This window comes from Cherax quadricarinatus, chromosome 44 (genome assembly GCF_038502225.1).
Source record: "Cherax quadricarinatus isolate ZL_2023a chromosome 44, ASM3850222v1, whole genome shotgun sequence".
Lineage (NCBI taxonomy): Eukaryota > Metazoa > Arthropoda > Malacostraca > Decapoda > Parastacidae > Cherax > Cherax quadricarinatus.
Genome location: NC_091335.1, coordinates 19,891,375 through 19,902,912, shown reverse-complemented (window position 1 = coordinate 19,902,912; position 11,538 = coordinate 19,891,375). Strand labels below are relative to the sequence as shown.

General features: G+C 42.4%; 1 long non-coding RNA gene across 1 annotated transcript; it reads right to left on the bottom strand.

Moving 5' to 3' along the window:
• Nucleotides 1-215: 215 nt before the first annotated feature.
• On the bottom strand, nucleotides 216-4,606 carry LOC128698302 (uncharacterized). The gene is made up of 4 exons (XR_008408445.2): nucleotides 4,511-4,606; nucleotides 3,759-4,001; nucleotides 541-647; nucleotides 216-353 (listed from the first exon to the last, which is right to left on the bottom strand). It is a non-coding gene; the product is annotated as an uncharacterized lncRNA (long non-coding RNA).
• Nucleotides 4,607-11,538: the final 6,932 nt, after the last annotated feature.

The following is an 11,538-nucleotide window of genomic DNA, read 5'->3' as shown; positions in this document are numbered from 1 at the left end:
ATGTGGGAAACGAGTGTGTTTGGGCTCGTGTCCAGGGCATTTCAAATATCAAGGTTCAAGACATGTTAACAGACAGTAACAAGACTGTTAGTTCCTTAGTAAGTACCAAGTGACAACCATCCCCCTACCCCCCTCCCCATCACCCTCCCACCAGTAACAACTAACTACTCACCCTAAACCCCTCCACCAGCAGCCAACCCCCGACCCTTCCCCCTCTCCACAAACCACTGACGTCATCACCCTCCAGGTCAATGGCGCCATTTAGCCACGGAGGTCAAGAAAAGTGGCGCACTACTCACTCCTCTGCCATCCACCACACCTTCAACACCTCCAGCTCTTCCAGTTCCATCAACCTGTGGTAATTATAAAAAACTAATTACTCCAATTTCATGGTAATTTTTTATATCAGCTTTGAAAATATTTTAGCCCTTTTTCTTTCTACAAAATGTTGAAGGAAGCATTCTAAATATAGATTTCAAACTATTGCTTACTACAGTTCATGAATAATCTAGCTATGTCCATAATTTTATCTTTACAGACATTGTTTTGGCGTGTTGCTGCTGGTTATGACATCTCTAAGTCTTCAGAGCTGCCCACGACACGGACTTCACCACACAACAGCTGCCCACATGGAGAATATCTTCGACCTACAAGATTCGATAAACTTAAGAGCATTAATTAAAATGTAATGAATAAACTGTCTTTCTTTATCACAACAAAGAAATGTTCAAGGAACACTCGCACAAAGGTGTTCAAGGAACACACAAAAAAACAGAAAAAGGAAATAACCGAGACAAGCCTTAACTGCTGTATTTGTCAGCAGCAGGACAACATTCACACTATTTGGGAGCTTTAAGCTCTTTGGAAAAAAAAAAAATACCTACCCCAACCCTATCAACAATAGTAGTAATGAGGCGGACAGCCTCAATACTGCCATTATTAATAGTTTGAGGTACGATACATTTTTAAATTTCATGACCTCGTGCTTCAGCTTCCTGACAATGTTGCGACAAGTGTTGTATACGACTGCCCAAACACTTCCACGTGCACAAGTCTTAATAGCCTGTGTTAATGATCACCACTGGAGAGAAAACATTTGTTTGTCAGGAGGATTCTGCGGCAATTAAACAAGTTGGAGGGTAAACTCTGCAACATAATTACAACCTAGCCAAACCTACTCCTAATATCCCTTAGACACCTACATCAATTTTTTTTTTTCAGTTAAAGTCAACCTGCACTACTCTCCTCTGATTCAAAACTGATCGACTTTCGGGGGACAGGTCGACGAGTTTACCGCTCCCCCCCCCACCCTCCCATTCAAACTATTTTACAAACGTGCACATTTACCCAAATAAAATTTCCCATAACTATTATCCACAGGGGTTAGGCAATCGGGTTTGATCCAAGGAAGGGTAGGGTACTTGAAACTCTTGGTATCAAGATACCTTCACTAGTACAAAGACACCCCTCGAAGGGCATTCAAATCATGAAGGTAGTTAGGATCATTAAGACATTGTATTTCATCTACATTTCCACGTCCCTCATAGCACACTAGGCTAACAACCAACACTATGGGTTATTTAATCGGTTGGAGGCCTGCCGTATACCAGTTTCCTAACACGCTACCATGCTAGCCTGAATTCATAACCTACCTTACCTGCCAATTATGGCTGGCATCCTAAGCCCAACCTGAGGACCACTACATTCAAGCCCCCACACACTACCTCTATTTTCCTGGATTTCTAACCCAGCAGGGTTAATAATCCTATTCTCACTAATACCAATCTAAATCACCCCCTAACTATACTCGCCAGCATCAGACGTTAGTGAATCCTTTCTGCGACTAAATATTTGTATTTTTAACTCATTACAATTGTGACCGGGTGTGGACGTGTCAGTGGCTCATTACTTTGTAATTTGTTCATGATTGTAACAATGTATAGTTGTGAGGCTGATTCATTACCCTTGTAACTTGCCATGATTGTGACCAGATCTACCTGGAGTTCGTTACCTTTGTAACTCGTTTAGCTATCATAACTTTGGGGTCCAGTCCCTGAACCCATTATGTACCTCTACCTTTTGACTACCGCCCACAGGATAGGTATGAGGCACATTAAACAACGACTAACACTTCACCTCAGATCATAGCGGTTTTCATTATTATTAACGTCTGCTGCCAGAAGCGTGACTTCACTACTTAGACTATCAAACCAACTGCAATTCTGAACATTAATACTTTTATATTCATAGGAGCCTGAACGCCGCTTATATTTTCCAAAATGATTAAATTGTGTAAACTCAATGCATCAATATTTAACTTGGCACAGTTTGGCCAAAGGCATAAAATACGTAGAACACCCACCACAACCACTACCCAAAGCCCGGAACCCACCAACATCCCCACAGAAACCACGTGCAATAACAGATTCCACACAGCTACTGAAGGTTGTTGGTGGGTTCCAAGGCCCACAGTTCTACGTAATCTATGCCTTCGGGGGAGATTACTCTCCCCTGCTATATGCATTCATAATGCATATAGCAGATTCTCCAGTTCTATACCTTACCTATCCTACTTAACCACCTAATTCTGCAAGTTATTTTGATTGTAGAAAGTAAATAATTGTAGACCTACAAAGTGTTATATATATACACCACAACTATGCAGAATACTTCAGGTATAGGCCTTACTAATTTACAGAGCAGTGGTAGCGCAAGGGGGGATGAAGGTAGGTAAAGGTAAGTTCAATGGGGTCTAGGTAAGAACAAGGGCGTCTAGGTAAGAACAAGGGCGTCTAGGTAAGTTCAAGGGAGGTCTAGGTAAGATTAAAGGGGTCTAAGTAAGAGCAATCAGTCTACAAAGTCTCTGTAAACATATATATTGTATAACCTAATTTCAAAGCAATGCTCCCCCCCCCCAAGACGCTCTTAACAGATTCTGCAGTCGTAAGCGCTAAACCCACAAGGCTATGCTACTGAAAATATTTTTAGGACTTCAAAGCATAAAATTACTTAGCCAGGCCCTCTACAACCCTACTGAAAATAGGAAGATGCGGTTAATTCCACATTTCTGCCTAAGGAAAATTTATCCCGTTATGCGAAGCTAAAACTTTAGCTGTGTAGTTTTAAAAATAGGTTAGACAAATGAATGGTTGAGAATTGGACCTGCCTAACATCGGCCAATAGGCCTGCTTCAGTGCTATTTTCTTGTCTTAATAATGGATATACCTGATTTAATAGGCTTTCCTTACACTCGTTTCAAGATCTCTACCATTACCCTCACCGTACTGAACTATCAGTATAATTGTGAATTGTACCCATGGATATATGGGAACGTGCCCACTTGTGCCCGGGATCGAATCCCGGTTCTTCAGTTGACGCCACTACCAACGGGCCATATCACTTACACATTTCATCTCTGCTTCCTATAATCTTGCAGGATAGGTATAGACTGGATAATAAACATATTACACTAAAACTTCATAAAATCTAATCAGTCTTCAATTATAAGCTTTATAACCCATTTCTCCAATTTTTATTTCCACCCCATTCAAGGTAACCTATAGAATACATTCCTCATTTCCTGACCAGAGATTTCATCTCTGGTCAGGAGATAAGCTAATATTTCCCACTAAGCTACTTTTGATATCAATTGCTTAGTTACAATCTTTCTCATACTGTCCCCACCCCACCTTCCCATCTAATACAATTATTATATGCTTCAATAACCAAACTTTAGTGAACGTATAACCTGGAAATACCTTACAAGTGGGCCCTGCCCATCTTTAACGCCATCTCCAACTGCTGAATCGCCACATAACACTAAATGTTATGGGTCAAACCATTTACTAGTGTGGTTGTCTCCACTCCTCAGACTGGTATAGGTTGCCGTGTTGATCAGTGTTGCAGCACACAGCCAGGCACAGCACTCCTCAGACCGGTCAAAGTTGCTGTGATCAACGTTCCAGTAGATAGCCAAGCTCAACAAACCTCAGTTACCACACCTGAAACACATTCGAATTAAAACCATGAACATTACACACATTTATAGGCAAACATTACCATTTAATATAAACTAGTAACATTACTGCCTGACATACTCATTATTGTTTCACATAGTAAGTAATCTTTTTCTTTAATAAATATTTCTTTTACATAGACCTGATGACAATTTGTTTACATGGAAGTCTATATCTGGATCACAAGGCACACGTTCCTTGGATCAAGAGACCTTCAAGTTATTTTTCAATAATGGAAAAAATATCTCAAAACTGTATACACCATTATGGGTTATGTAACGCCTAGTGTGAGAGTTGAGGTAGGGGAGTAGCTCCAGTTCCTCGCATCAAAACCCCTCCACTAAGGTCAATCACCCCCGCCCCCCCCTTCAAGACATTACACCCCAAAGAAAATTAAGACAAAATAATAATTTGGTGACCAAACTGGTGGGGACAAGGAGCTGCAGCTCAACTCTGCTGTTGTACTGATAAATGCGTCATCAGACAATACTTACGTTATTTAGGTGTATTGAAAGGACGAGGAAGCGGTAAAGCCGGCGGGGGGGGGGGGTAGCAGGTGGAGGAGCAACACATATCACCTCTTCGACCACTGAAGTTCAACTGATCTTCGGTGCCCTTGAGGTTGGTCACTGTCCTAACTTTCACTATAACACCATCACTGATAACTTGACTAACTCTGACTACCACCACTAGATGGCACTACTACACCCTCACTATCAGTACTACTCATAGTGGAGCGCTCAATCCGTGGGGGTCATGGACTACCTGGGAGAATAAGCTCACTCCCAGGTGGCATAGATCACATTCCTTGGATGTGATCTGTACCACCACCACCTTCAAGGAACCTCTCTCCAGGCCACCACTCTCCTCACCAGCGGCGCTGAACTCCACTACTATTGTTAGTTAATGTTTATTATGCACCCCATACCCATCCTGTGGGTGGTAGTCAAAAGATACAGAGGTACATAATGGGTCCAGGGACTGGACCCCGGAGTTATGATAGCTGAAAAAGTTACAAAGGTAATGAACTCCAGGTAGATCTGGTCACAATCATGGCAAGTTACAAAGGTAATGAATCAGCCTCACTCCTATACATTATTACAATCATGAACAAATTACAAAGTAATGAGCCACTGATACGTCCACACCCGGTCACAATTGTAATGAGTTAAAAATACAAATATTAAGTGGATCATACACCCTTGTACTCTACATGAGAGTATACCTGGACAGGGTTTCGGGGGTTAGCGCCCCCGCGGCCCGGTCTATGACCCGGCCTCATGAACATTAAAATGGTATAAAATACCGACAGATTGTTAGGTAAGACACATATGCAACAGTTAGGTATCTTTATTTCGAAACGTTTCGCCTACACAGTAGGCTTCTTCAGTCGAGTACAGAAAAGTTGATAGAAGCAGAAGATACTTGAAGACGATGTAATCAGTCCATCACCCTTAAAGTTTTGAGGTGGTCAGTCCCTCAGTCTGGAGAAGAGCATTGTTTCGTTGTCTGAAACAATATGAAGTTGAAGTGACAGGATGGAGCATTTATATAGTGCCAGGAGGTGAGATGTAGGTTGCTTTGGGAGGGCAGGTCCCTCTCAAACCCAGCCGTTCTCACTAGTAGAGGTCGAAGTTGATGGTCTGTACCAAGATACCCTTTTGTTGCAGTGTCTGACAGAATGAACATTAAAATGGTATAAAATACCGACAGATTGTTAGGTAAGACACAAATAAATAAATAAAGATACCTAACTGTTGCATATGTGTCTTACCTAACAATCTGTCGGTATTTTATACCATTTTAATGTTCATTCTGTCAGACACTGCAACACAAGGGTATCTTGGTACAGACCATCAACTTCGACCTCTACTAGTGAGAACGGCTGGGTTTGAGAGGGACCTGCCCTCCCAAAGCAACCTACATCTCACCTCCTGGCACTATATAAATGCTCCATCCTGTCACTTCAACTTCATATTGTTTCAGACAACGAAACAATGCTCTTCTCCAGACTGAGGGACTGACCACCTCAAAACTTTAAGGGTGACGGACTGATTACATCGTCTTCAAGTATCTTCTGCTTCTATCAACTTTTCTGTACTCGACTGAAGAAGCCTACTGTGTAGGCGAAACGTTTCGAAATAAAGATACCTAACTGTTGCATATGTGTCTTACCTAACAATCTGTCGGTATTTTATACCATTTTAATGTTCATTCTGTCAGACACTGCAACACAAGGGTATCTTGGTACAGACCATCAACTTCGACCTCTACTAGTGAGAACGGCTGGGTTTGAGAGGGACCTGCCCTCCCAAAGCAACCTACATCTCACCTCCTGGCACTATATAAATGCTCCATCCTGTCACTTCAACTTCATATTGTTTCAGACAACGAAACAATGCTCTTCTCCAGACTGAGGGACTGACCACCTCAAAACTTTAAGGGTGATGGACTGATTACATCGTCTTCAAGTATCTTCTGCTTCTATCAACTTTTCTGTACTCGACTGAAGAAGCCTACTGTGTAGGCGAAACGTTTCGAAATAAAGATACCTAACTGTTGCATATGTGTCTTACCTAACAATCTGTCGGTATTTTATACCATTTTAATGTTCATTCTGTCAGACACTGCAACACAAGGGTATCTTGGTACAGACCATCAACTTCGACCTCTACTAGTGAGAACGGCTGGGTTTGAGAGGGACCTGCCCTCCCAAAGCAACCTACATCTCACCTCCTGGCACTATATAAATGCTCCATCCTGTCACTTCAACTTCATATTGTTTCAGACAACGAAACAATGCTCTTCTCCAGACTGAGGGACTGACCACCTCAAAACTTTAAGGGTGATGGACTGATTACATCGTCTTCAAGTATCTTCTGCTTCTATCAACTTTTCTGTACTCGACTGAAGAAGCCTACTGTGTAGGCGAAACGTTTCGAAATAAAGATACCTAACTGTTGCATATGTGTCTTACCTAACAACCCGGCCTCATGGTGGATCAGGGCCTGATCAACCAGGCTGTTATTGTTGGCCGCACGCAGAGGGAGATTATTTTACCACTAGTACTCTACATGAGGGTAAGTAAATTTATTCAGATGTACACGAATAGTTACATAGATTATCATACATAGCAGCATATGTGTAGAGAACCTAGGATAACCCAAAAAAGTCAGTGACATTTCTATTGGGGGTCCTTTTAATACATTATTATTATAATATAAAGGATATATTATTACACCATAAAGGAGATAATATCTTATTATCATACTACAAAGGAGATATACAAGGAATGAGGTAAAATTAGTTGTTTATATTTACATGGGTGTTAGTTAAAAAATCATTCTCCTCCCTTTCTGTCGCTACATTTATTAGGTACTTTTTGTCTCTCTTCTTGAACTGGTTCATGCTATGACTGGCTTTGACATATGCAGGCATTCTATTCCATTCCTTTATTGCTGTACAATAAAAGGTGTTTGAAGCCTGGCCACTGACTGTGGGTACTATAAAGTTGTGCTCTTTCTCCCTAGTACTATGATTGCTTTGGTTCCCAACCTTGACAAAATTGGCAGCAAGATATTCTGGACACTGTTTGTGAGCAATTTTATAAACTTGATTTAACTTTAGTTGTTTTACTCTGTCTTCAATATTCAGCATATCCAATTGTTGTAATTCATCCTGGCCTATATGTTTTCTTGGACCCAGGTCCAGTATGAATCTCACCATTTTGTTCTGGGTGATTTGCAGTCTGTCTTTCAGTTTTTTTTTTTTTTTTGTCAAGGCAGAGTACCATGAAGAGCAAGCATAGTCCATTTGACACTGAATAAGGGTTAGACATAGGGTCCTGCGAGTCTCTGTAGGTAGACACTGTGCTTGTCTATAGAGGAACTTCAGTCTGGCATTCGCTTTCTTTACTACTCTGTTCCCTATCAATTTTCATGACATGCCTGGGTCAAAGGGGATTCCCAGATATTTTACTGGGGAACCTGAAGTGATGGGTTCCCCATTACACCGGACATTAAAATTATTTGCCCTTCTCAGTTTGTTTCGTGCCAAACAGTATGGCTTCCGTTTTCCCGAGGTGTTCTTAATATGAGGAAGGAGCTAGGTATTTCCAGTATCAATTGTTAAGATTAACACTGTACTCAGTATTAGAATGCTAAGAAATGAACCAGACACTCTCACAATGAATCTTACTAAATGTCTAGAAGTAAATACACACAGATCCAAATGGATTGTGAAAACTTGCAATTACACGTATCACTGTAGACAACAAGAGCATTTTGTCCCTCCATGGAAGATGTGTTCATTTAATATCACATACCTGCAAGTCCCTCCCAAGAAGCTCATTGCTAGTAATCTCTTACTTAAATCACATGTTATAGCAACTGCTCAAGAGGAAATTTCTCGCCTAGCTGGTAGTAATAAGTTATCACAAGTTATATACATTGATGGATCTAAACAGGAGTCTTCTGGCAGGGCTGCATCTGCTCTTGTTGCCACCTCCCTAGTTAAGAACGATGATAAGTTTGTTGAACCAGGCATAAGAATTAACAACTGGGCGTCTACACTGCAAACTGAATTGTTTGCAATCTTAATGGCGCTAAAGCTAACTTATGTCACTGAGCTTGACTCTATCATCATTACTGATTCTGTCATCATTGAAGCCTCTTGACTCATGTAATGACTCCAACAACATGCTCATTGGAGAAGCCAGGTATAGACAAAGGAATCAATGTACAATTGCTATGGATCCCATCACACATTGGATTACTCCTTCATGATAAAGTTGATATGTAGCCAAGAAGAGTACCCAGAAGGAGAATGTAGAATATAACTGTGGTATATCTGTGTCTAGCATCAGGAATAATATTAGGAGAGAAGTAAATAATGAAAATGATTGTTATAGGAATGTAGTTAGAAGCCTGAGTAGATCTATGATAACATGAACGTAGATAAGTATATTTATGGAGCAACTTGCAACGTGAACAGACTGACTGATGTTGTAGTGGCCGGGCTTAGGCTTGGTTACAAGTACTTCTGGCAGTTTGGGAGACACACAGGTGATGATGAAACTAAATCCAAATTATGTGATCAGGCATATGGTCACTGTCTTGAACACTATGTGCTTAATTGTCCACTTATTGAGGAATACAGAGACAGACAGTTAGTTACCATTTTGTCCTAGGCACATGTCGATTAGACACTAGGCCTGTTGTATTTACGAGTGTGTTAGTTAGTTACCATTTTGTCCTAGGCACATGTCGATTAGACACTAGGCCTGTTGTATATGAGTACGTGTGTGTGTGTGTGTGTGTGTGTGTGTGTGTGTGTGTGTGTGTGTGTGTGTGTGTGTGTGTGTGTGTGTGTGTGTGTGTGTGGTGTGTGTGTGGTGTGTGTGTGTGTGGGGGGGAGGTGTGTAGAGGTGTGTGTGTGTGGAGGTGTGTAGAGGTGTGTGTGTGTGGAGGTGTGTAGAGGTGTGTGTGTGTGGAGGTGTTAGTTAGTTACCATTTTGTCCTAGGCACATGTCGATTAGACACTAGGCCTGTTGTATATGAGTACGTGTGTGAGTGTGTGTGTGTGTGTGTGTGTGTGTGTGTGTGTGTGTGTGTGTGTGTGTGTGTGTGTGTGTGTGTGTGTGTGTGTGTGTGTGTTTTGTATAGAATACCTAACCTTCTGACTACATGTTTAGTAAGTGCGTGTCTGTGTCTGTGTGAGTCTGTGTGTGTGTGTGTGTGTGTGTGTGTGTGTGTGTGTGTGTGTGTACTCACTCACCTAGTTGTACTCACCTAGTTGAGGTTGTGGGGGTCGAGTCCGAGCTCCTGGCCCCGCCTCTTCACTGATCGCTACTAGGTCACTCTCCCTGAGCCGTGAGCTTTATCATACCTCTGCTTAAAGCTATGTATGGATCCTGCCTCCACTACATCGCTTCCCAAACTATTCCACTTACTGACTACTCTGTGGCTGAAGAAATACTTCCTAACATCCCTGTGATTCATCTGTGTCTTCAGCTTCCAACTGTGTCCCTTTGTTTTGTTACTGTGTCCAATCTCTGGAACATCCTGTCTTTGTCCACCTTGTCAATTCCTCTCAGTATTTTGTATGTCGTTATCATGTCCCCCCTATCTCTCCTGTCCTCCAGTGTCGTCAGGTTGATTTCCCTTAACCTCTCCTCGTAGGACATACCTCTTAGCTCTGGGACTAGTCTTGTTGCAAACCTTTGCACTTTCTCTAGTTTCTTTACGTGCTTGGCTAGGTGTGGGTTCCAAACTGGTGCCGCATACTCCAATATGGGCCTAACGTACACGGTGTACAGGGTCCTGAATGATTCCTTATTAAGATGTCGGAATGCTGTTCTGAGGTTTGCTAGGCGCCCATATGCTGCAGCAGTTATTTGGTTGATGTGCGCTTCAGGAGATGTGCCTGGTGTTATACTCACCCCAAGATCTTTTTCCTTGAGTGAGGTTTGTAGTCTCTGACCCCCTAGACTGTACTCCGTCTGCGGCCTTCTTTGCCCTTCCCCAATCTTCATGACTTTGCACTTGGTGGGATTGAACTCCAGGAGCCAATTGCTGGACCAGGTCTGCAGCCTGTCCAGATCCCTTTGTAGTTCTGCCTAGTCTTCGATCGAGTGAATTCTTCTCATCAACTTCACGTCATCTGCAAACAGGGACACCTCAGAGTCTATTCCTTCCGTCATGTTGTTCACAAATACCAGAAACAGCACTGGTCCTAGGACTGACCCCTGCGGGACCCCGCTGGTCACAGGTGCCCACTCTGACACCTCGCCACGTACCATGACTCGCTGCTGTCTTCCTGACAAGTATTTCCTGATCCATTGTAGTGCCTTCCCTGTTATCCCTGCTTGGTCCTCCAGTTTTTGCACCAATCTCTTGTGTGGAACTGTGTCAAACGCCTTCTTGCAGTCCAAGAAAATGCAATCCACCCACCCCTCTCTCTCTTGTCTTACTGCTGTCACCATGTCATAGAACTCCAGTAGGTTTGTGACACAGGATTTCCCGTCCCTGAAACCATGTTGGCTGCTGTTGATGAGATCGTTCCTTTCTAGGTGTTCCACCACTCTTCTCCTGATAATCTTCTCCATGATTTTGCATACTATACATGTCAGTGACACTGGTCTGTAGTTTAATGCTTCATGTCTGTCTCCTTTTTTAAAGATTGGGACTACATTTGCTGTCTTCCATGCCTCAGGCAATCTCCCTGTTTCGATAGATGTATTGAATATTGTTGTTAGGGGTACACATAGCGCCTCTGCTCCCTCTCTCGATACCCATGGGGAGATGTTATCTGGCCCCATTGCCTTTGAGGTATCTAGCTCACTCAGAAGCCTCTTCACTTCTTCCTCGGTTGTGTGCAATGTGTCCAGCACTTGGTGGTGTGCCCCACCTCTCCGTCTTTCTGGAGTCCCTTCTGTCTCCTCTGTGAACACTTCTTTGAATCTCTTGTTGAGTTCTTCACATACTTCACAGTCATTTCTTGTTGTCTCTCCTCCTTCCTTCCT